At 40.2% G+C, this 23130-nt stretch overlaps 1 protein-coding gene across 1 annotated transcript in view; it reads right to left on the minus strand.

Moving 5' to 3' along the window:
* The window catches only part of SYK (spleen associated tyrosine kinase), a 74139-nt gene extending 52721 nt beyond the window's left edge, over positions 1 to 21418 (minus strand). The window contains exon 1 of the mRNA XM_074953089.1: positions 21310 to 21418. The gene's annotated coding sequence lies outside the window, so the exon portion shown is untranslated. The remainder of the gene's footprint in view (positions 1 to 21309) is intronic.
* Positions 21419 to 23130: the final 1712 nt, after the last annotated feature.

Consider the following 23130-nt stretch of genomic DNA (forward strand, 5'->3'; position numbering starts at 1 on the left):
CACTTTTGTATAAAAGGTTGACAAATTATTACAGCTGAAAACAGTATTTAAGAAAATGTACATTTTTTTATATTGCACCCGTACCAATACGGGAAAACAGCTAGAGGGTTTCCATTCCCACCACTGTATATGCTTTAAAACCCAACTCTTGGAAGTGCTCTGAAATCCAAATAGTTAACTGGACTGCTATGAAATTTGATGTGCCTCATGGGGGAGTGCTAGACATCCAAATTTTGGGTAATTTCACCAAGGGGTTCTCAAATTACAGCCCACCCCAAAAGCCCTAGTTTCCTTTTGCCACCTTGTACCGTTAAACTGAGAGGTACTAATGACTGGACGAATAGGAGACCTCTCGATTGCTCTGAACTCACCCTTCAATTAACTAAGTAAGTCTAGGTTAATCACACATCCCCATCTAAGACAAACTGAGTGTCAGCTGACCGGCTAGAGTGTCAGCTGACCGGATGTGAGCAGTCTAGTCTAGTTGTCAGGGTGGGCATTAGGAACCAAAGCCAAGGGTCAAAAAGGAAGGCAAGAACTCTCTCTTTGAAACAACAAACCAGCTGAAACGTACATGGTTTGGGATTTCACATGACCTTGAAATTCACTAAGGTTTGGGGAACATTATTAAAGTCATGGGCAGACCCAGAACCTTCTCTCAATCTACCTGGACTCTTTGATCCAGCAGATACTATCAGCCATCTGCCTTGTGCTATCTACTGGCATAAGAAATATCTCTAAGTATAGAGCAGGCAGCGTGCCCATTTCCACAAGCACTAGGAAATGGTCCTTTTGTTCTGCTGCTATTTGTGAAACGCTCTTTACTTTATTCTGGGGCCAATGAGCCCCCCAAATATGCTCTCTTAATAAACTGACATGTTTCACTGGAATTTGCTTGATGTTCATTTGGAATTCCTGTGTTCATATGGACCTGAAAACTCCAAGTAAACTTCAAGAAATATGAACCTAGTTAAATAAATTCTGCCATTTTAGGTTCAGCAAAAACTAAAACATGTAATCCCAAAGCAGTGGATTTCACACAGGCACTTTTAAGTGATAACTTTCACAGTGTCTCAGGGAAAGCTAAACATGTCCAAGTGTCGCCTGGCTACTAAAACACATCCAGAACACAGAAAATATCTGCTATTTATTCTCTCATATAATTGTCATAGATACAGAATGGTATACAGGATTATTTGATGAAAGTAACTGCACCTTGTTTTATTTATTTTGCATTTGCCATTACCATGTTACTGTTTTAAAATCAATAAAGGTGTTCTAAAATGAAATAAAAATAAAGGCAGTATTTTCTTGGTATCCATCAGAAATTTCAGATAACACACAGGATTAATAAACAAATCTATTAGTGTTGCAGTATTTCAGTTACTGACATTTCTTAGTTTCTAGGACTTTTAGCTATAAGATAGGAGTCAGTATTTGAATTTATGAAAGCCCATCTCTATGAAAATTCATCTCTGGTAGTTTTCCAAGGATTTAGTCAAAGCTTACCTGTCTGATTTTAGTATCTTGTAAAAGAGAGACCTCCTTTCAGTGAAAATGCTATATGCCGTGAGGATGAGAACTGTTGTTGGCAAAGGAAGTGATTGGCTGTACAATCACAGTATAGTTCCTAGTCTAAATTAGTCACTGAATTGGTTTCTTTTTAGAAAATGAAGTACGTGTGTTTAATACAATTTAGTAACAGGTGCATTTTCAACATAAAAATAGAAGAATGGGAGATTCTCCAGGTCACTTTCACCAGTGTGGTTAAAGCCCAAGATAAAACAAAAGACTGAGCTGGAATTCAAATGAGGGGGGAAAAGTATGAACCAAAAGGAAACTAAGTTCAGAACCAGGACTCATCCCTACTGCTATACCTACAAACAAAACACAAGACTTTGCTAGCTTGTTGGGTTTTTTTGCAGGGGTGGAGGGAATATTTTAAGTTCGATTTAAACCTATATCATTCCATCAAGCAGCATCTTTCAAAGGAGGTGAGAAAGGAAACGTTCTTCTACTTGTTCTGGAAGAAGAGCAACTCACAAGAGCCATCAAACAGGCTTCACATCTACTGGAGAACAGAAGCTCTTGGGCTATGCAGCTATATGCTACTTCTAAAGGGGTACTTCCGCCTGGGCACTGATCTTGGAATAATATTACCTAGCCCTTACATAGCATTTTTAGCATGCACATTAAGTATTATAAAAGGGCCTGTGGCATCCCAATTCCCAGCACAGAGTCATGAATTCCAGCTGGCTCAAATATCATATTGCAACTTAGCTAACTGAGCTTAGGGGAATGGTGTTGAAGGATGCACTGAATGTTTTTTGGTTTGTCTTTCCTCTTGCAACCTCTAAGTGAATACTTAGGATCAGACTGTGACTGGCCCAGTGCAGGTGTTCAAGGACAAAAAGAGGATGCAAGAAGCCTTCCCCCCAGCTTTGTGTAGCTGTGCAAGAGCCAGTCATTGCATGGCTAGAGAGAATAGGCATTGTGCAGAGCTAACCTCATCTGTGGCACAGGACTCACCAAGAGGCAGTGCCCCTGCCACCTCCCTCAGTACTAGTTCGCGCAGATGCTGGGCATGGAAATGAGCACATGCTCAACCCTCCCTTGGGGTGTTGTTGGATCATATTAAAGAAGTTCTGTATTAAAATCACAAATGAGTTTGATTCCCCATAGTTTAAATTCCAGGGTATTACTAATTAAGAGGTCTCTTGGGTTTTGGTACTGTTTCTCTCCCTCTATGTGTGAAACTTGCAAGCTGCTAATTGCGTTAGTACATTCTAAGACAGAATCTGTTCTCAAAGCAATTCACAGAGACTCAAAGCAATACTCTAACAACAGAAACAGCACCCAGAGACTCCCCGCCCTTTTGTTGTATTAACAATTGTGATTAAAATAGAGATAGAGGATGTATGTGGACGGATGCTTGGTGTGGATAACAACTGAATGATCAGGGAGGTGCCAGCCTAAGAATCCAGTGTCCATCGGCTGAAGAAGGCGTCAAGTGGAAATAACCAGAGGACCCCCGGAGGGCAGACTGGAATCCACCCAACAGCCTCAAGAATGGGAGAACCAAAGAACAAGATAACTTCTTGGAGCCGTCAGGAATGTGCTATCTGCTGATTGATTCAGCAACAGCATGATGAAGCAATTCCCATAGACTGGCATAGGAAGAAATTCCTATAAAAATAGACTCTTAAAAAGTGAGAACTTTGGGGTCTGATTCTGCAAACCAACTTCCAGGAGCATCAGATGAGCATCTGACAAGGCCCTGCTCCCTCCTCATGTCCAGGCCACCTGGCCAGTGGCTTGGCATGAGCAACTCTAAGGCTGGTAACTATGATGACAACCTTGCAGAACCTCTGTGTGTGTGTGTGTGTGTGTGTGTGTGTGAATGTGTGAATAAATATGAGATTGAATGGAATGTTATAGCTATAACTAACTGCTTACTATGATAACAACCTTGCAGAACCTGTGTGTGTGTGTGTGTGTGTTTGTATGAATGAATGAGTGAATAAAGATGAGATTGAATGGAATGTTACAGCTGTAACTAACTGCTCACTATGATTCTTTCTGTATTCACAATAAATGTGGTATTTTGCCTTTTTCCCTTTAATAAGATCCTGCTGGTTTTTAATTTATTGGTACAACAGTGTCAGAGTTGGGGCAAGGGTGAATTATGCGAAAGTCTACCAGAATTCCCCTTGAGGAGTCCCTCACATGCCATCCAGGCAGGAATGTGGCTTTGAGTTAAAGTTTAGCTCTGTGTATCTCCCCCAGTAGTGTGAGAGAGCATCAGTGAGGCAGGGAAGAATTATGAATTGGTTGCAGGTTTACAAGCCAGATTCTTAGCTACTAAATATTCATATAGCTCCACTGACTTTAATAGAGCTATGCCAATTTACATCAGATGAGGGTCTGGCTCTAGATCTCCTCAGTGACAGCTCCATCCAGAAGTACAGCCAGGAAAGAATGACGATTATTAATACTATACAATGGCGACTGGGGCAAGGAGAACCCCCTTCCTAGGTAAAAATTATGTCGCATCCGTTAGGCCAAGATGTGATGATCTGTCTCCCCATTCAATTATGGCTCTGCTCTGTGGAAACTCCCAGGGATTTCATGGTCACAGAATGAGGAAGACAGGCCACTCACAGGTTAGGAGGTGAAAAGTACAAGAGACAAGGAGCTCATTCACAGGAGCTCTCTTCTCCTCCCAGGCAGCTCTACAGCCACTTCTCTCCAGCAAGCTAATATTTCCCCTAAATAAGTTGGTCCAATGTGGATCCCGTATCCTTAACTTCTAAAACCTGGAGAGCTTGGAAAGCCATGCAAATTACATTCTGGATAGGCTTTCTATATGAGTAAATGCATAAGTTTAATGTAGATAATAGTTGAAACAGGAAGTTTCTTATAACCGTTTCTGTGAAATACCCCACTGAGATTTGGTTGGTTACTCTCATAATGTCACCAGTGCATTGCTTTTCTGCATTTAGATGTTTATCTGTCCATACATGTAACAATCTCACAGACCTTTCCATTTCTCACTGCAGCTAGTGGACACAAAAAAGCCACATAGTTTAACCAAGAGACAGCTACACACTCTGCACAGCTGCACTGTGAATGGCTGAAGACAGAATGCTAGGACTGGCCTCAGGGACATAGCATTAGCTCTTAATTTTTTAGAAGATGAAATAAAGATTGTTACAGCACACAAAAATAAGAAGTTCCATTTAACAAAAGCTGAAGATTTCTCAGTCATAACAAATAACAACAGCAAGAATCCTTATAGGCCTCTTTAATATTTATAATCCATTTATTCATAACTATAGCAGATAATCACAAATTAGACATGAGTTTGCAAGGTGATATAGTAACTTTGATAGAGTTCATTAAGAGTTTCTTCGGTATGCCTGAATTCTTCTTCAAGAATTGTTAGGTATATTCAGGTCAAGTGACAGTGTTTAAATGTTTGATATAATGGCACATAGATATGCACCGGTACAAAAACACACATGAAACGCACTAGACAACTTCTCTCTCTGGAGTTGTTCCTTTTACAGTGGTTTCCTACATAACTGACTTGCCTTTCTTTCTGGGATTCAAATACAATGATAGGATCAACAATCCAGTCGCAACTAAGAGAAGTTGATTATGGCACAAATCTTACCCCTCCTTCTAAACCACCGTAGGAGCCCAGTGTGTTTCCCTCAAAATCATCGCTTGGCACCCTACCAAGATTCCATCCAGACTAATGTGGAGTGGGGGGTAACGGGCAATGCCAGGACAGGGTAGGAGAGGTGTGAGGGAATAGCCAAGGGATGCATAACAATGCAGACCAGAACTCCATGCAGAGGTGCACATGCAAATGTGGAGGAGAGCCAGGGAAGATCTGTCTTCCCCAGTCCTCAGGGAACTATACTGTGCAAAGCCCATTTACTTCGGGACAGATTCTGGAACTCTTACTCACATGGAGTAGTACCTTAATCTGCAAGTAGTCTCATTTATTTCAATGATCTACTCATGACATTAGGCACTACTCAGCATGAGTAAGAGTGTCATAATCTTATCCTTAGTCTTTTCACAGGGGAAAGTATTTGGGCCAAAGTGAGAAGGGAAAAAAAGTACCATAACAGAGGGCAGGAATACATAATGTGTGACTTTAGAGCTAGCTGCAGTCCATGAACCTTAAACTGCCCTACCTGTGAAACAGGATAGTGAGGACCAAGCTATCAGGTGTGGTGTTTTACTTATGGTCACTCCAACAACAAGCAGTATCGATTATTGTGGAGAACGGAGTTAATCTGTAACAATTTTATAAATGTGTGACCTAGCTATTAAGATAACCCTATCTGGCTCTGCATTGGCTATTGGAATGTGTGACTAGACTGGTTCAATTCAGTAGTCAGTATGGGCCTGTTGGGAAACAAAACAATGATTATAAATAAGATATTGGGGGGTGGGGGGGCAGGTGAAGAAGGAAAAATAATTCAAAGACCCTTAAGAAAAAAAATGAGTGGGCTATTAAGTAGAAAGTGCCTACCTACCCCGGGCCTGGCTCCCTTAAGATTAGCAGGCTTATATTTCCAGGCTGGGGGCCAAGATCCACAGGAAACCGAACTGTAAAAAGGGGGATTTGTAAGTGAGCAGCAGCTACTCAGAGCAGACACTGCAGGAGAGACACTAGGATAGAGAAACTGCAGCAGTGCAGTCTGCCCCCACACCTCCAGCCCAGAAGTGTGGGTACCTGAGCTAAGTAGCACTTACCAAAATGTGCAAGGAAATGAAAAGATCCAGGCATATAGACCTTTTGTTATTTTAACTTTGTTGGCTTGTTATATCGTTTGGGTGAACAAACAATATATTGATTTTGAAAAAGCTATTGTGAGTCACTTTAATCAGCTGCTGGTCATAGGCTCTGCAAGAAAATTTCTTGCAGCTATCAAATAGAGTTAGGTCTGTCAGGTTAACACAGTTGGGAAATAGGGGACTGCTTTCAGTCTAAGACTGATTGAATGAGGAAACAAAGTCTGTTAACCAGAGGTCTGAGTTTAAGAGGGACAGCAAAGGGGTCTAAGTATACACCTTGCCCTGTAACTGTCACAATAATCTATCAAAGAAGATAGAACTATAAGCAAATATTATGGTTGGTTTAAATTTAAAACAATATATATATATGTAAATTTATAAGCAAATTAGGTGCCACCACGGATGGGTGGCTGGCTAAGTTACCAATAAGGCAGTCAGTGTTGCGTACCCCTGCCGTATGGCAAACAGCATAACATTAGGGAAGTAGGTCTTTCCACACAGACTGAGATCATATACACATCCAAAAAACAGAAATACAAAACATAAATTATACTAGAGTTTAGTGGCACATTAATTACAGTCACAGATAATACTAATTTGGAAGAAGTTACAGAGGAGCTATGTCTGTGTTCCCTCCCCATTATGACATCCATTATGTCCACCTATTGCCTCTTCTACTTAGGGACCATCTTTCTGTGATACATTTATATAGTACCCAGCACAACAGATCTGGCACCTATAGATGCTACCAGAATAAAAATAATAAGAAAATCAGTAAGGAGAAGAAACAATAATGCTGAAAGAAACCTGGGGACAGCAAGTTAGTCTGCTCTTGCAGCCATAATCTCAGAAGTAAAGGAACTGAATTGTGAGGGAATATTAAAAACGTGGCTAACTAGCAATAAAGTGGGGTTTTGCTTGATAAAATCTGTACATATTTGAACAGCGTGAAAAACAAGGGTGTAGAGGAATTAGTGTAATGCACAAGGATACAGCTGGGAGTAATAGGATGAAATTAAGAAAAAAGAAGATGTAGGCTGAATATCTTTAACAAAAACAAAAACTTTCTACCAACAAGATGTAGCATGCTGCAATGGACTTCCAAGGAAGTAGTGGCAACTCTTATAGTTTGGAACATTTAAAACTAGACTGCACAAAATGAATATATGCTGACAGGGACAAGCCTCTCTTAGCAAAAACATCATTCAATAGATCTTTTACACCTTTAACTTTCACAATTATCTGATTACATATTGAAGAGAAATTTGAACAGCATTAGTGTACAACTTTTTCCTAAAATATTTTATGCACGACTGCCTCCTATATTACTCTTCCAAATGAATTAGATACTGATTTTGAGGAATTCCTTTGTACTCGAAATGATAAGTCAGTATATGTAGGATTTTGGCCTAGTTAATATTCTTTCAAGCAAAATTAGCTAATCTGCAAACAGTACTCCAATTTTTGGTCTAACAACTAGGTGTATATTTTCTCCTTATATAACACCCATTAATACTTAAAGGAGTTAAACATGCTTCTAAAGGAGAATATATATTTGGTGGCAGTTTCAAGACTAGCCGATCCAGCTGTGAGCATTTCATACCTGCTCTGCATCAGCCTCTATTCTGTAGTGAACTGGTGTGACAGATTATTAAAAAACGAAGCGATAGCACTTTGCTATTTCTAAGTAAAAGGAGCCAGATCCTCAGCTACTGTAAATTAATAGCTGTGTTGAAATCAATAGAGGTATGTCAACAGAGACCAGCTGAAGATCTGGACCAAGATGAAATATACAGTATATTACACATCACTCTGGCCTCACATCAGAACAACCTGGTTAATGCATTAAAGTCCATAAACTGCCCTTGATCCATGGACAGAAAAAGTGTAGTAGGATTAGCATGCAAGGGAGCACCCGCAATATAACATTTATAACACACAAGGATAACATCCAAATATTTCTCGCCATTAGCTATCTATATCTGTGAGTTGTGTGTGGATTGAGGTTAATATATAGTCCATAGAATTCTTTAATACTACCTTTGATGCTGTTGTAAATTGGGGTAGTTACAGAGGTGCTATAAATCCATACTTATTTTTTTCCACTTTGAAAGCAGAAACTTAAATTTTTACAGTATTTTTAACAAGAATGATGGATTTAAAATATCAGTAAGTCAATTCTCATTTCTCATCTTCATATTTTTCACACATGACATATTATGATTGCTAGTAACTTTCCTGTGCCTAGATTATATTGTTTAGATTATATTGTTAATTTGGTTCAGGATTACCTTTGTTTTCACTGTCTACTATAAAAGTGAGTTTTTAGTCACAATAAGCCCAAGGAAAGGAAAAAGGGAAAATTATCCAGAAGTTGAGGAACTTAGTAGATGTTTAATAATATGCAGTTTAGGAGAGTAACTGAATCTCAGCCATGCAAACTGGAATGACTACTTTTTCTATTTATTACACAAAATCCCTGGGATCCTTAATGATCACAAGTGATCAAGAGTTTGAGTTTATATCTCATCCAATAGATGGCACTTCCTCACAATGCCCCTGAACATCATGCTGAAACATAGTTCAATACTGATTCAGTGACCTCCATGGGATCCACAATAAATTTCATGTAGCACGCTGGGGTTTCCTTGGAGGGCTGACTGCATTATGTATGAAAGCCTAAGGCAGTATGTTTGCAGACTTCACCCAGTGCTTCTCCACCCACCTCAAAGCCTGCAGTCACCTTCACCCTTCCCCCCACCCCATCCGCCCAACATTTGGTTTCCCTGCTCTCAGTGGCAATAAAGCAACTGGTAGATAGAGATCTTACTCTTGACCCAAAGTAGTTCCGACCACTTCCATCCTCTTTGATCGCTTTAAGTACTAGGCTGTTGTTTCTGACTCCAGTATCACCTAACTTCTATTGCAAATGTTCAATTACTCTTTGTCTCTGCTGTTGATTGTAATTCAAACTCTAAGATACTCCTTTCTTGGGTACCAAAAACTGTCCTCATTGCATAGCATGCTGTCCTTTGCACCTCTGATTGTAACATTCTGAAAGTCTATTGACAACCCTAATAGCAAGTTCCATTTTCACCACTGCCTCAACACTTACTCTGCTTCCATACTTTTGAGATAAAAATCATCTTGTTTGAGGGGTACCCCTCCTGTGCATTTTCATACTTTAAAGTAGTTGAGTTTCAGTTACATTCACCCTTAACTTTGAATTGCCTGAATTTCTTGTGGTTGTTTCTAAGCTGTAAATGTTCCTGTAAGCCTTTAAAAAAAATGATTTAGGATAGTGATGTGTATTCTTAAACATAACTCCAATTTAATTAAGTTTTGGTCTGGGAACAGGACATACTATATGCTGACTCTTATACAGAAGAAGATCTTTGAACCACTAGTCATATCTTGGACCCAAAGTTCCTCTTTACTGAAGTCAATGGGAGCTTTGCCATTGACATCATTGGGAGCAGGAATGGGTTTAAGGTAATCTCATGTCTCTGAAATTTGGGAATGTCCTTGTGTTCAGCACCTGTCCCAGTGTATTTTCTCAGCTATACAGAAAACAGTGTTTTTTCCTGTTTTTTTTTGTGACACGTCATGGACAGCCCTTCTCCTGGCCTTTCACATATTGCAATCTTACCAACCCCAAGCATTCAAAAATCATGAATGGGTCCAAAATACCATTAAATTGGCTTAAAAATAATGATACTTTAAAGAAAAAAAAATTTGTATTTGCCTTCTGGTCTTTGAGCCTTTTGGGTTCACATTGTCAAGCTTTTCTCTGCAAGCACATGGACTAGAAACTTCCTTTTTATTTTAAGTGAAAGTTGAGATTCTCATGTAATCAGATGACTCCAGGAGATGGGGATTTAAAAAGAACTAGCAGATATCACAAGAGTTGGCAACACTGTACCTCCCACCAATAGGGTGAGTAGATACCCTGGGGGAGGGATAGCTCAGTGGTTTGAGCATTAGCCTGCTAAACCCAGGGTTGTGAGTTCAATCCTTGAGGGGGCCATTTAGGGATCTGGGGCAAAAATTGGGGATTGGTCCTGCTTTGAGCAGGGGGTTAGACTAGATGACCTCCTGAGGTCCCTTCCAACCCTGTGATTCTATGATACCTGGAAAAAAACCAAGAATTTCCTGGTTCTTTTGAGAGCTCTCCTGGCTTTGGGTTATAAAAAAATGGGACTGGTTTTGACATTTATAAAGCTGCTTCAGTGCCACTCCTAGTGCTTCTGTGCTGAGGCTGAGGAGAGGAAAGAGAGGAGCAGAACCTCACCTCACCTCAACCCATTCCCCCTTTTGATCCCAAAATTCTCCCACTTGAATCTTCACCTCCCCAACAAGACCATGACTGGTGGACTTTCCCCTCTCCCACAACCCTTTGACAGGTGTTGGTTTGAAAATCATGTCATCCTAATCAGGTCCTTTAAATAAAGCAAGTTACTGAAAAATTGCCTGGTATTTGTGCCTCACATAGTGAGTGTCCCCTTGATTATATCTTTTTTCAGTGGGGCAAGAGTAGGGCCCTACTATTTCCTTTTACATTTAGTTTAAAATATTACTTTGCTTTTTTAAAAACAAATCACATATTTAGTGGTTATTAAATCATCCTTTTGCTACCTGCCCAGAGAATACTTATGCTGACATGAAGCATCCAGTGCCTCTGGCAGAAAGATGCCTTCTATGAAAGCAAACATTTCATCTGGGACACAAATTGCAACATTTGGATAGAAGAATGATCCCTTATCGGCAAAACGATTTTCAATGCATGGTATCCACTCTGCCAGCTGCCAAAATTAGGACCTGATGGGGATTTGCTAATGCTGAATGGAAAGCATTTCAGTTATTTCTGGTGGACTGTCCTGTAGACTGGCTACTCCTCAATACTTGCACATGAATGAGATTTTCCTGTGCATTGACAATTAAACAAGCATACCAAATACGCCAGCACCACAGAGATGTGTAATGGGTTTGATACTAGACCCAGTGCACAGCTTGAGTAAATGGGGTGGAAAAGGAGCAGGATTTGCCTCTAGTTGCACACACAGAACTCTCATTGACTCCAACTGATGTTGTGTGCTCACAATGATTACATTGTAATAATGTTCATTAACTCTTATTCTACGATCAAGCTGACAATACTGACAAAGCCTGTATCGGGGAGCACAGTAATATAATCAGTTCATGGAACCAACAGCCAACCTTAATTCTTAAAGAATTATTGAACTAAATTACAGTATATGCAAGCAAGACTTTTTATGATACCTTGTGTCCATTTTTTGTTATGAATTCAGTTCCACTGTAGGAAAAACACTTGTTTTCTAAAATTGTTACACTGAATAATAATACTATATAATGTAATGAGCATAATTACGTGTGTATTGTAAAGTCTGAGACTATATATTTTGCTCTTGTCAAAGACAGAGGCAGAGCTACCACTGACGTCAAATAGAGCAGGTTCAGGCTGATTGATCTCGAGCTTTGGATCAGGCCCAATGGAAGACTTTCCATTGACTTCATTTAAACCCATAGTGAGTATTAGAGGCATAAACTCATATTTTGAGATTTTAAATAACAAAGACATAAATGTTTGCCCAAGGCTGAATCTGAATATATAATATACTGTAGTCCCAGAGAGAACTTTTCAAGCCAAGTTTAGTTTAAAACAATTAATTCTATGATACAGCAAGCACTTGGAGGCAGAACACTGCAGAGAACTGTACAAAAACAATAAGAAGGTAAAAAGAAAAGAATGGCCATACTGGGTCAGACCAAAGGTCCATCTAGCCCAGTATGCCATCTTCCGACAGTGGCCAAAGCCAGATATCCCAGAGAGAATGAACAAACAAGTGATCTATCCCGTCACCCATTCCCAGCTTCCGGCAAACAGAGGCTAGGAACACCATTCCTGCCCATCCTGACTAATAGCCATTGATGGACCTATCCTCCATGAACTTATCTAGTTCTTTTTTGAACCCTGCCATAGCCTTGGCCATGTTTGAACCCACTTGATTTCTGGTCATACTTTGGTATAAAGTGAAGTTTGTCCTCTTCTGTTTTCTATGCCTTATGTTTAGGCACAATTTATCAAAAATGTAAAGTACAGTAGCACAGAAAAGAAAAAAAAGCAGCAACTGAAAAGGATACAAATAAAGAGAAATGCTAACACATAAAAAGTGAAAATAAAACAACATAGTTGGGATGCTAAACATAGAAACCAAAAGAAACCATTACAGCAGAGCGGGGTGAACTGCAAAATGAACTTGCAGAATTGGGAAAAGCAGTTTAGGAATTAAACAAGAACTTTCTCAGTACATTTGCAAGGAGAAACACTAAAAATAACCATAACTGTCTATCCAATGCCCTGGATATTTTCAGGACCAGTGAGGCAGTGGCAGTAAATATGGCAGTGAAGCACATTTCCAGATGGAGCTTATTCTCCTTTTAGAGGAGATCAGAATTGTAATCCCGAGGCCATTATGACAAACCAGTAAGGAAGGATAAAATACAAATCAAACTTTCACCCAACTCTTTTACTGAGGTTAACTTTAAAGAAAATTGTTTGATGTACCCCTGTGCTTCCTGGGTTCATGCAGGAGAAGAAACTGAAGTACTGGAATGCTGTAGGAGAGGAACACTCAATTTCCAGAAAGGCTAACCTTGGAGATATTCAGCCTGATTGCCAAACAAAAGAAATAGCCACAATGCTGAGCACCTCCTTATAGTGGTGTGCATCCTTAACTCCCACAGATTGCAACTGGTTGTGTGGCTGCTTGGCCTCATTCAGGATCGACTCAGCATCTTGCAGGCTCAGGCCCTAAATCTGGATGTGTGTGCACACCATCCCTTCAAACGCTGGGCTTGACTCATCCTTGTTTATGACATTCTAGCATGGGCTCCAGGAGACTAGCTACCCCTCTGAACTCAAGTGTATCAACTCTGGAAGCTGAGGCTGCCTAGTAAAGGAGGATCTCACCAGAAACAAAACAGGAGATGGGAGAAAATACAAGCCCTCCCTCAAAATGAGAGGTGCTTCAGCAAAAACTGAACATCTGCTTACTTGAAAAAGAATTGTGCAAGGGCATTACAGTGGGTGACATGCATGCACAGCCTTATTTAAATGTAGGCCGAGGGCAAAATTAGTGGTGCATTTTTTAAATTAATCAGTGCTACAAGGGTCATTTAGAAAAATTTGGTTGGAATAATGATCACATTCCTTATAATAATACACTGTCCTATCTGGCCCAGCAAAGGATTTCACAGCATCTTTTAAACTAGTAGTTTCAGGCTGAGATGTTCAAAGTTGCCTAAAGAATTTTGACTCCCATTCCCCTACTCAGCTTTGAACATCTCAGCCTTAAATTCAGTTCTAAAAACCCTACATATAAATAATAGTGTTCTCCTTAAATAAAGAGGTATCATCAACCACCACAACCATGTATTCTTAAAGTAAGAAGGCTTAAATCACAGGCTAATTCATTCATTGCACTGAAACTTGCTGTTAAACTATTTTCTAGTGTTGAGTCTCTCCAGGTATTTTTCTTCTCTGGGTTGTCTCTCAGATCACATCAAGTCAGATTAATACTAAACTAGACAGGCATCTAAATGGGCACTTTGCTCACTTTAGGCCCATTTTACTGTCCTTACCTTGCCTGAGAATTACCTTGCTCTGTGAATAGTCATATTCGACTAAGATTCAACTCAATGAAAATACAAGTGGCAGAATCAGGCCCTTTCCTCATTCAGAGAGATGTCACCTGACACAAGATCTTTACTGATAAACACACTTTTAAATAAGATACTGCGAATTAAGTGCGAAACTAAGATGGGACTTGCACAAACAAGTTAGTCTGCCTTCTCATCTCCTAGGACAGAAAGGATTACAGTACACTGAAAAGCTTCTCCAGCAATGTTCCTGGTAAACTTTGCTGAAGTATACTGAGTTAGTCTAATTTTTCTAAGATTAAGGTATCAACAGGAAACAGGTGAGATTAACCCTCACTGGTGTAGAAAGGGTACAATTTACATTTCCCCGTGTCCGTGCAGACAGTCATGCTGGCAGACAAGTTCAGTCCCAAAGGAAAGGGTTCCACCAAGAAAAAGCCAAAGAAAAAATAAAAATGTTGCTAATAGAGGATGTTATGGCTAACGGTTAGTCAGATTGTGAACATCAAGGGTTGGTTTCTTAAGCAAAGCCCACATATGGCTTCTGTAAGAGAAGCCATCAACCTGTCTCCCTAAAAGAGGCATTTACACTTTCCTCCAGCAGTAGAGCCAGTTCTTCCTGGCTGGCCTTCAACCAACCAAGACACATATCTGGAGGACATGTTGTGGAATGAAAGGCTTCTAACCACTCCTAGTACTTCAGTGTGTCACCAGTCTAAACTATTCTAGAGAAGATCTAGCTTTGTGTCCTGTGGACACTATTCTGTATCCACAGAACAAACAGTTCAGCTAAAACTGCTGAAATTTATTTGCTTTACTTTATGAGGCAATCAAAAATAGTTTCACAATGGGAGAAAAATTTCTCTTGATAAAGGCCCCTTTCTCATTCTCGGCAGAAAGAGGATGCACCTGGCCCCAGAGTGTTCTGGGCCAATAGGCAATATGTTTCTAGTTTTTGCATTGCTGCCACTATAAGAAGCTGCCAGGCGGGGAAAATATTTGGTAGCCAAAAGTGTTCTCTTGTGCTGTCTTCTGAGCAATATTAGCTATTGTGTTGCAAAGTGATCTGAATGTAAATGACTGTATAGTGCCCACTACATCAGGTATGAAACAATGACCAATACTGGTACCACTGAGGTTCATTCTATCCTAGCTGCTGGATCTGGATCAGAGTATTATGATTACCTGGCACCTGTTAGATCTCCATATCCCTAAAGCTTCCAAAATATTCTCTAATATCTGCTCTTGTTTTCCAAGCTGCTCTTGTTCCCTCATCCTCTAATCAATCCCGCTCAGAACATCTTCACCACTGATTGGCTGGTCACTTGCTTTTTCTTTCTCCTGGGCTTATGATGGTTTGACTATCCTTGAGGTCACTGAGAGCTGCTGGAATACCAAGTCAGGTTACTTGCTGACTTCATGGTCAGTGCAGCTCGACACTTGCCAGAAAAAAGCCAATATAGGAATTTGCTTCTAGAGTACTGATGTTGTGGCCCTTTTCCTTTGTTTGGGCATGGGATGCGTCTACTAAACAGTAGCCATGCCTACTGTTGCTACTACACATAAAAATATCCAGTGGATATTATGGTGGAAACTGTGCCCTCCTCTTTTGGCACTTTTTTCTGTATCACTTCTCTGGGGATTTTTATGTCCATCAGATCCGTACTATTCTTTGTGTCCACTCATCAAGTCCAGTTTACCCAGGCATTGTATGACACACAAAGCCCCCATCAGAACTGAGAATGAAAGATTTACCTGTCACTCCAAAAGAGTTCCCTCTTTACCAATCACTTTTTCCATACATGGCTTCCTGGCACCCTGACAACCTCAGACCAGGGACTCTATTTTAAACAAAAAATGGTCATAGTTTGGATAAAAATAACATATTTCTTGTCAACTTATTGGACATCCTCTTGATCTAAAAGGCAGCTAACCCAGGTATCTGATTTACAAAAATAATTGCCACATGCTACTATCTGTTTTACAGCCCTCCTAGCAAAAGGCATCCTATTGAATTCACATATCTGCTTTGATGTGCAGTAAATTTTCCCCTTTTAACTCAGGCATATATTGCATTAATTGTCCATCATCTTCTTTTAAACGTATCATATGTAACAAGGCTTAGATGTTGGAGGAGATTTTATATTCAAAAGTTCTTCCCACCATGTCAAAATCATCGATTTGATTGAGTGAAATAAACAGTCTGAGTTCACACATAAATGATACAGGCCACATTTTCAAAAGTGGTAGTACTGAAATGCACAAGAGCTCTAAGAGCATTACCTGCACTGGTTGAGTGCAAATCAGACTACTGTGCATTTTCCTGATCTTTACATATAAAACTCCCACACTAGATTTTTATTGTAAATGTTGCTGTATCAGAATATAGTACAACTTTGAAAAACTATCTGTGCTTTGGGCCAAATTCTACTCTCAATTCACTAATTTAAATTAAAAGTAACTCTAGAGAGTCAGTTTCCCTCTGTGACATCATTTTAAATTGACAGTAATTCCATCAAAGTCCATGGAGTCCCTCTTAATTTAAATTTGTGTAACTGAGAGCAGAATTTGATCACTTCTAATTCAGTGGTGTAAATTTTAAATTAACTACCTTAAAGTCTGATTCTGCTCTCAGTTACATAATTTTAAAGGGAGAGGAACTCCACTGACTTCCATACGACTGTGTAGATGAGGTCAGAATATGGATCTTGAACGTAGTCTTATCTCACTTACCCCAGCAACTTAAAACAACACATAACCAAGGGGTTTAAAAAAGAATGTGTATATGTGGGGGAAAGAAAGCACTGCTAATTGTGATGAATCTGTACTATGAGGTAAGGATTTTAATGCAGTTTTTAAAAAGATTTAGGAAATGCTTCTGTGCTCTATAATCCTTAAGTATTTGTATAATTCTATAATACTTATTTCCCTGGTACACTTTTTATTCTTACACTTCCTGCCATTATTGCACCTGCTTCCCCAACCTATCTCCACCCACACTGGGGGTTCATGACAGGGTAAGCTGCATTACCAACCTAAGAGCTGCTTCACTACAACAGGCTGAATTTTCATATTGCAAATTTACAAATCTCACCGCTTTGCAAAAGGATAAAAACATACAGCAGCAAAAGTGCAAGCCAAATGAAATCATGTGCAGTTATACAAAAACGCAAACCATAAAGTTAAAATGCTTTTTCTTGCAGCGCTCACCTAGTCAATTTGACTATATGGACAGGAAGTTATAACCTATTTTTAACTTTGGAATGTGAACAATAATCAAAAGAGAGGCTAAAAACTTTATAACATAACTTCATTCCACTGCAGTAGGTGATATTTTATATCAAATGTATGTATATTTCTCCATAATCTTATACTACAGTGAGGTCTGGATTGATCTCTCCGCCCTACAGAAGCACAATTTGCACCTCCCTGCAACAACAATGCCTCGTACACTCTTAGTGGATTCACCCCCAAGGAGGGGAACTTTAGTTTCCACTAAGGTTAAAACATCACGGTAATGAAGTGTTGCAATTGCTCAGTTAAAATTACAAAAATTCTGGGAATGCAAAAATGAGGGGTCCAAGTGCAACATTAATTCAGCTATAAAGCACACATAGTACTTTGTCTCTGTTTTTTTCTGGTTAAATGCATATCTTTAGCTGTCATTCTTTGTAAGGTGTAAATCATAAAAACGTATACCATATGAGCAAGTTAATATTGTTGTTGGAAGCTTAACTTCAGCATTTTATTTCTGTAATTTTAACTATAACTTTGCAACAAAATATCTTTTTGCATTTCCAAAATTATAATACTAACAAAACCAGTAATAATTGCTCAGTGTATTCCTCAGGTGTTCCACTATGCAGATAGTGTGCAAGGTCTGATCCTGCAAAACTTAATCACATGATTTGTCTTTACTTATGGGAGTAATCAGTGAGACTACTCATATACCAAAAGAGAAGAGAGGATTTTCAGTAACTGTAAGGTGAGACATTTAAAAAGATGTTCTTGTTATTTCAAATGAAAATAGGATTTGTAATGTGAAATTTCTTTTCTTATAATAAAACAATATTGTTCAGTTTGCAATTAAAGAACCTGACTCTGCAAACCCTTGTCCATGTGAGAGAAGTCTTTACTCACGCGACTGGATCCATTGACTTATGTGGGATCAACAGCTCTCACTGATAAGATATTACAGGATCAGGCCAAAACTGAATAAACGATCATTTGAGCTAGACCTGATGAGATAACTTTCTAGGGCCTGATCCTGAGAGGTTTTAAGCACTTTGGCCCCAATTCACAAAGTACTTGAGTAGCCTAATTGAAATCCGTAGCTAACTAATTATGCAGGGCTCAGTTCTTTGCTCAGTTTCACCAGTGTATAAATATGGAATATTCCACTGCTATCGGTGGAGTTACTTCACTCAAATGAGAGAAATGGATCTATAATATTCCATTAACATTCACATATTTTCTAAGGGCCAAATTTTGCTCTCTCAGTTACTATAGTAGTTACATTCATTTCCTTTACTTCACTGGGGTTCCTCTGAATTTAACCAAATGCAAATGGAGGAAGTATTTGGCTTAGTCACTCCCTATCCTCCTCTGCCTCTAGGGCCTGATCCAAAGCCCGGTGACATCAGTGGGAGTCTTTCTAATAACTTTAGTAGGTTTTGAATCAGTCTGTAGATCAACTAATTAGGCACACTTACAAAATCAAAATTAACATAAATAACATTCTCAAACAGCATCAGACTCATACAACATGAATACTATTGCCAAGTTTTATCTCAATGCAGTATATCATATCAGCATTTGGAAAGGAAAAGAAAAATGTAATTTGCCTTAAAAAAATCTAAAACTTGCATCCTCTGACTTCAACAGCAGTTTTACCATTGACTTTAGTGGGAGCAAGAGTAGGCACTTACATAGCAAATGCAAAGAGAAAAAAGGAATCAAATGCATCAATGCCATTATAGGGTAGTCACTAAAGTTAAAGAGTGGTAGCCATGTTAGTCTGTATCAGCAAAAACAATGAGGGGTCCTTGTGGTACCTTAGAGACTAACAAATTTATCTGGCATAAGCTTCCGTGGGCTAGAACCCACTTCATCGGATGCATGGATTTTCACTCCATGCATCCAATGTAGTGGGTTCTAGCCCACGAAAGCTTGTACCCAGATAAATTTGTTAGTCTCTAAAGTGCCACAAAGACTCCTCCTTGTTTTTACTAAAGTTGAAAACATTATAACATTAATACTACTCTTTTAACAGGTTTTTTTTTGGTGATCCTAGTATTTTTTAAAAGACACCTATAAACCTCTTCCAAAAATAACTTTCCCGCCCGACTTTAGGTCAAATTCTGCTCTCAATTACATCAGTACAACCATGATGACTTGAAAGTAGAAATGTAACCGAGTAAAATTTACATCTTTCATTTTACTGGGCGTTAATATTTTTCAGTAGAAACAAAACCTGAAAGCTTTATAAAATACTGTTATGGATTTTAATGATTCCTCCAACTGAACATGAAAATAAGAGCAAATATTAGTCATTAGTTTAGTCATTCTGATCTTCCTAAAATGGTTTAAAAACATTTATTCCAAGTTGTTTTATCTATTCAAGATGAGGCCTTCTTCATAACCTTCCTCTCCACAAAAAACTGTCAGAAAACAAAAACACTCATGTCTCAAGCTTCCTTATTTCTGCATTTATCAGTCTTAAGTTTAACAAATGGCTGAGAAAGGAAAGAGTCATAGTTCCTGTAAAAGTACCCCCTCCAAGTGCTCTCAGGCTGTAACAGTTTATGGCCCTGATCTTCTTATCAGATCTGTGCAAGGTCAATGCATGTGGATCAGACTGCACATTTGGGTCCAAAGGTCCAGAAAATGAAAATACTTTGTACAAAGTATACTTTGCAAGACAAAGCCCAAAATAAAGGATATTAACAAAAATTATAAGTGAGAATGTGAATGGCTTGTTGAATTATGGAAAAAAAATTGTCATAAGAGGGAGATGCTTTCCAAAACTACTTTATAATTAAGCGAAATTAGGGAATTTGGGGCTTGATCCTACTCCACTGAAGTCAGTGGTATTTGTGGCTAAGAAAAGAATGTTGGATTGGCCCAAAAATTGGCCTGACATACCACTCGCTATACTCCTCCAGTTTTACGTACCTGTGACTCTATTAAAGTCAATGGAGTTTCACTGGTGTAAAACTGAAATAAATAGTGGTGACAGCATCCAACCCATTTCAGTGTGTCTAATGCTAGTCTGTCATTTTTTTCCTTAGAAAAAATCATCAAAGACATTTGACCAAAAAAAATGGTCAGGCTTTAAACCCCTGAATTAGTACATTGTATTTAGAATCTCTGTAATAACTTCATCCCATGCAAACTGTGAGCATTGTTTGTTATGTTTACAGAACAAATCAGTCTCACATTCATGTATCTAAATAGGCTCATTTACTTGAATACTGGTTTGTGTTGATTTTAAAGACAGTTGTAATTTACAGAGGTTTTTGTTTGCTTTCAAACTGGTACATTTTATTTGTTTTCAAAGTAAGCAGTTTAGTGGAATATGCCTCCTTATATTGCTTTTTAGTGTTATTTTTTCCTTATGACTTTATTAAGTATTTTTAAAAAGTGTCCGTAATAATTTTGTTTGACTGACTAATTCGTATTTTTGATTTGCCATGGGTATGGTGTGTATTTTTCCCTGTATCATTTACTCCACCGTTTTTCAAATTATACATGAAAAGTTAGCATAGGATGCAACAAAGAAACCTAGTTGGGGAAACTTTTGGCTTTTAGGTGTGAAGGAAATTTAAATGTTATTTTAGGGATGGGCCCAAACGAAAACTGCAGATTTGAACACCTCAGAACTTGGCGCGGGGGTGTCTGTGTGTGTGTGAGGGAGTGTGTGAATTTTGCAACTTGGGGCCCTCTACTAAATGTTTTGTTACTTGATGCAACCCAACGTACTTGGAACGGGGCAAAACATCCTCCCAGGCTGTATTTAAAGGGTGGAAGACGCTGCGACGGACAGTTAGTTATAAAGCACCTTGAAGGCGAACGCGGAAGAAATCGATCCACGCTCATCCCGTGCGCGCCCCTTTCCTAGCGCGAGCCTGACAACTGCAGCCCAGTCCAGCCGCGAAGCTTCCCCCGCTCTCCGATCCGCTAGCGACGGGCTAGATGCAGGGCCACAAAAGCGACAACCCGTCTCTTTGCCTTCGCAGCCAGCCGGACTCCCGAGCGCGCCCCTGCCAGCGCGCCCCACCCCGAGCCCCCGCCGGAGCAGGCAGCGCCTCTTACCTAGGCACGGCGCACGGGGAGCGCCGCGGGCTGGCGATCCGCCGGGATCCTGGCCGCGGGGAGGGAAGCGGCGCCCTTCCCCGGCTGAGCGAGGCAGCCGGTGGCCGCGGGCAAGCTGCAGCTGAGCCCCGCGGCGAGGCTGCCGGAGCGTCCACACCTCAGCGGGGCGGGTTCCCCCCGGGGGGACGCCCCCAGCCCGGGAGCAGCACAACGGGAAGCGGAGGCAGCAGCCGCTGTGCCCTGCTGCGGGGGTCCCGGCTCGACCCCAGCGCGCTGCCTCCCAGACCTGCGTTCAGGGTGAGCGAAACCTTCGCTTCCTCATTTTCTGTGGTAGCCTCGGCTACTTCCTCCCAGCCTGGTTTCAGCTCACATACTTCCTCATTGGGCAGGACCGCAGCTGCTCCCCCCTCCATTTGCTTAACAGCCTTGACACTTCGAGGGAGGCCCGCGGCTTCCCCAGCCAAGATGCACCAGCTCGGCGCTGGGTGGCTTTGCCTCAGCTGTCTTCTTCTCCCTTTCCTGTCTGCAGCCTCTAATCCGTCCCTGTGAAACACTTCCCCTAATTCCACACCTCCCTCTCTTGCCTTTCCCCCAGGCCAGTTTCATCTGCAACATAATCCTTCCCACTTTCCTTTCTGGTCCAAAAGAGTTCAAGGGAACCCGCCCACACTGGGTTTCATAGAATCAAAAAGGAATAAAAAATGTAGGACTGGAAGGGGCTTGGAGAGGTTATCAAGTCCAGCCCCCACTGGCTGAGGCAGGGCCAAGTAAACCTAGACCATCCCTGACAGCTCTTTTGTTTTCTAACCTGTTCTTAAAAACTTCCAGTGAGAGGGATTCCACCACCTCTTGGGCTAACTTTTTTCTGTGCTTACCTAGCCTTATCCTTAGAAAGTGTTTCCTAATATCCAACCTAACTCTCTTTTACTGGACATCCAGCCCATTACCTCATCTTATCTTCAGTGGACATGGAGAACAGTTGATAACCAGCCTCTTCATAACTGCCCTTAATGTCTTTGAAGACCTTTAGCAGGTGTCCATCCCCAGCCTCTTCTTCTCTAGAAGAAACACTTCTTTCGGTCTTTCCTGTTTTCCAAACCTCTGATCCTTTTTGTTACTTTCCTCTGGACTCTCTCCAGAGTGTTCACATCTGAAGGTGTGGTGCCAAAAACTGGATATGATACACCAACTGAGGCTTCATTAGTGCCAAGTGGACTGAAACAATTACCTCCTGGGCCTTACAAATGACACTCCTATCCTGACATCCCAGAATGATATTAGCCTTTTTTGCAACTGCATCATATTGTTGATTCATATTCAATGTGTGTTGTATGTGGTCTACATGAAATAATTATAACGTGGGTGCACAGCTAGTTGGAAAAGTGTACCCAAAGAGTAGTTAAGGGGTACAATGGGAGCTGTCTGTTACTATTCAGTATTTGCATTAACAACTTGGATAATGAAGTTGGGAGTATACTTATAAAATTTGCAAATGACACAGGTGGGAGGAATTGTAAATATTTTGCAGGATTAGAATTCAAAATGACCTTGATACATTGGAGAATTGGTCTGAAATCAATGAGATTTAATAAAGACAAGTTCAAAGTACTGCACTAAGGGGAAAAAAAAAAGCCCAATAGGAAATGGTGAATAACTGGCTAGGCAATGGTATTGCAGAACTGGATTAAATCATATCTTTTAAAAATGTCTACTCTTGTCTTGAAGACTCCAAGCAATGGTGAGTCCACCACCTCTTTGGGTGAGCTATTCCAATGTTTAATTATCCTCAGAGCTAGAAAATTGTACCTTATTTCAAGGCTG

This window comes from Natator depressus, chromosome 5 (genome assembly GCF_965152275.1).
Source record: "Natator depressus isolate rNatDep1 chromosome 5, rNatDep2.hap1, whole genome shotgun sequence".
Lineage (NCBI taxonomy): Eukaryota > Metazoa > Chordata > Testudines > Cheloniidae > Natator > Natator depressus.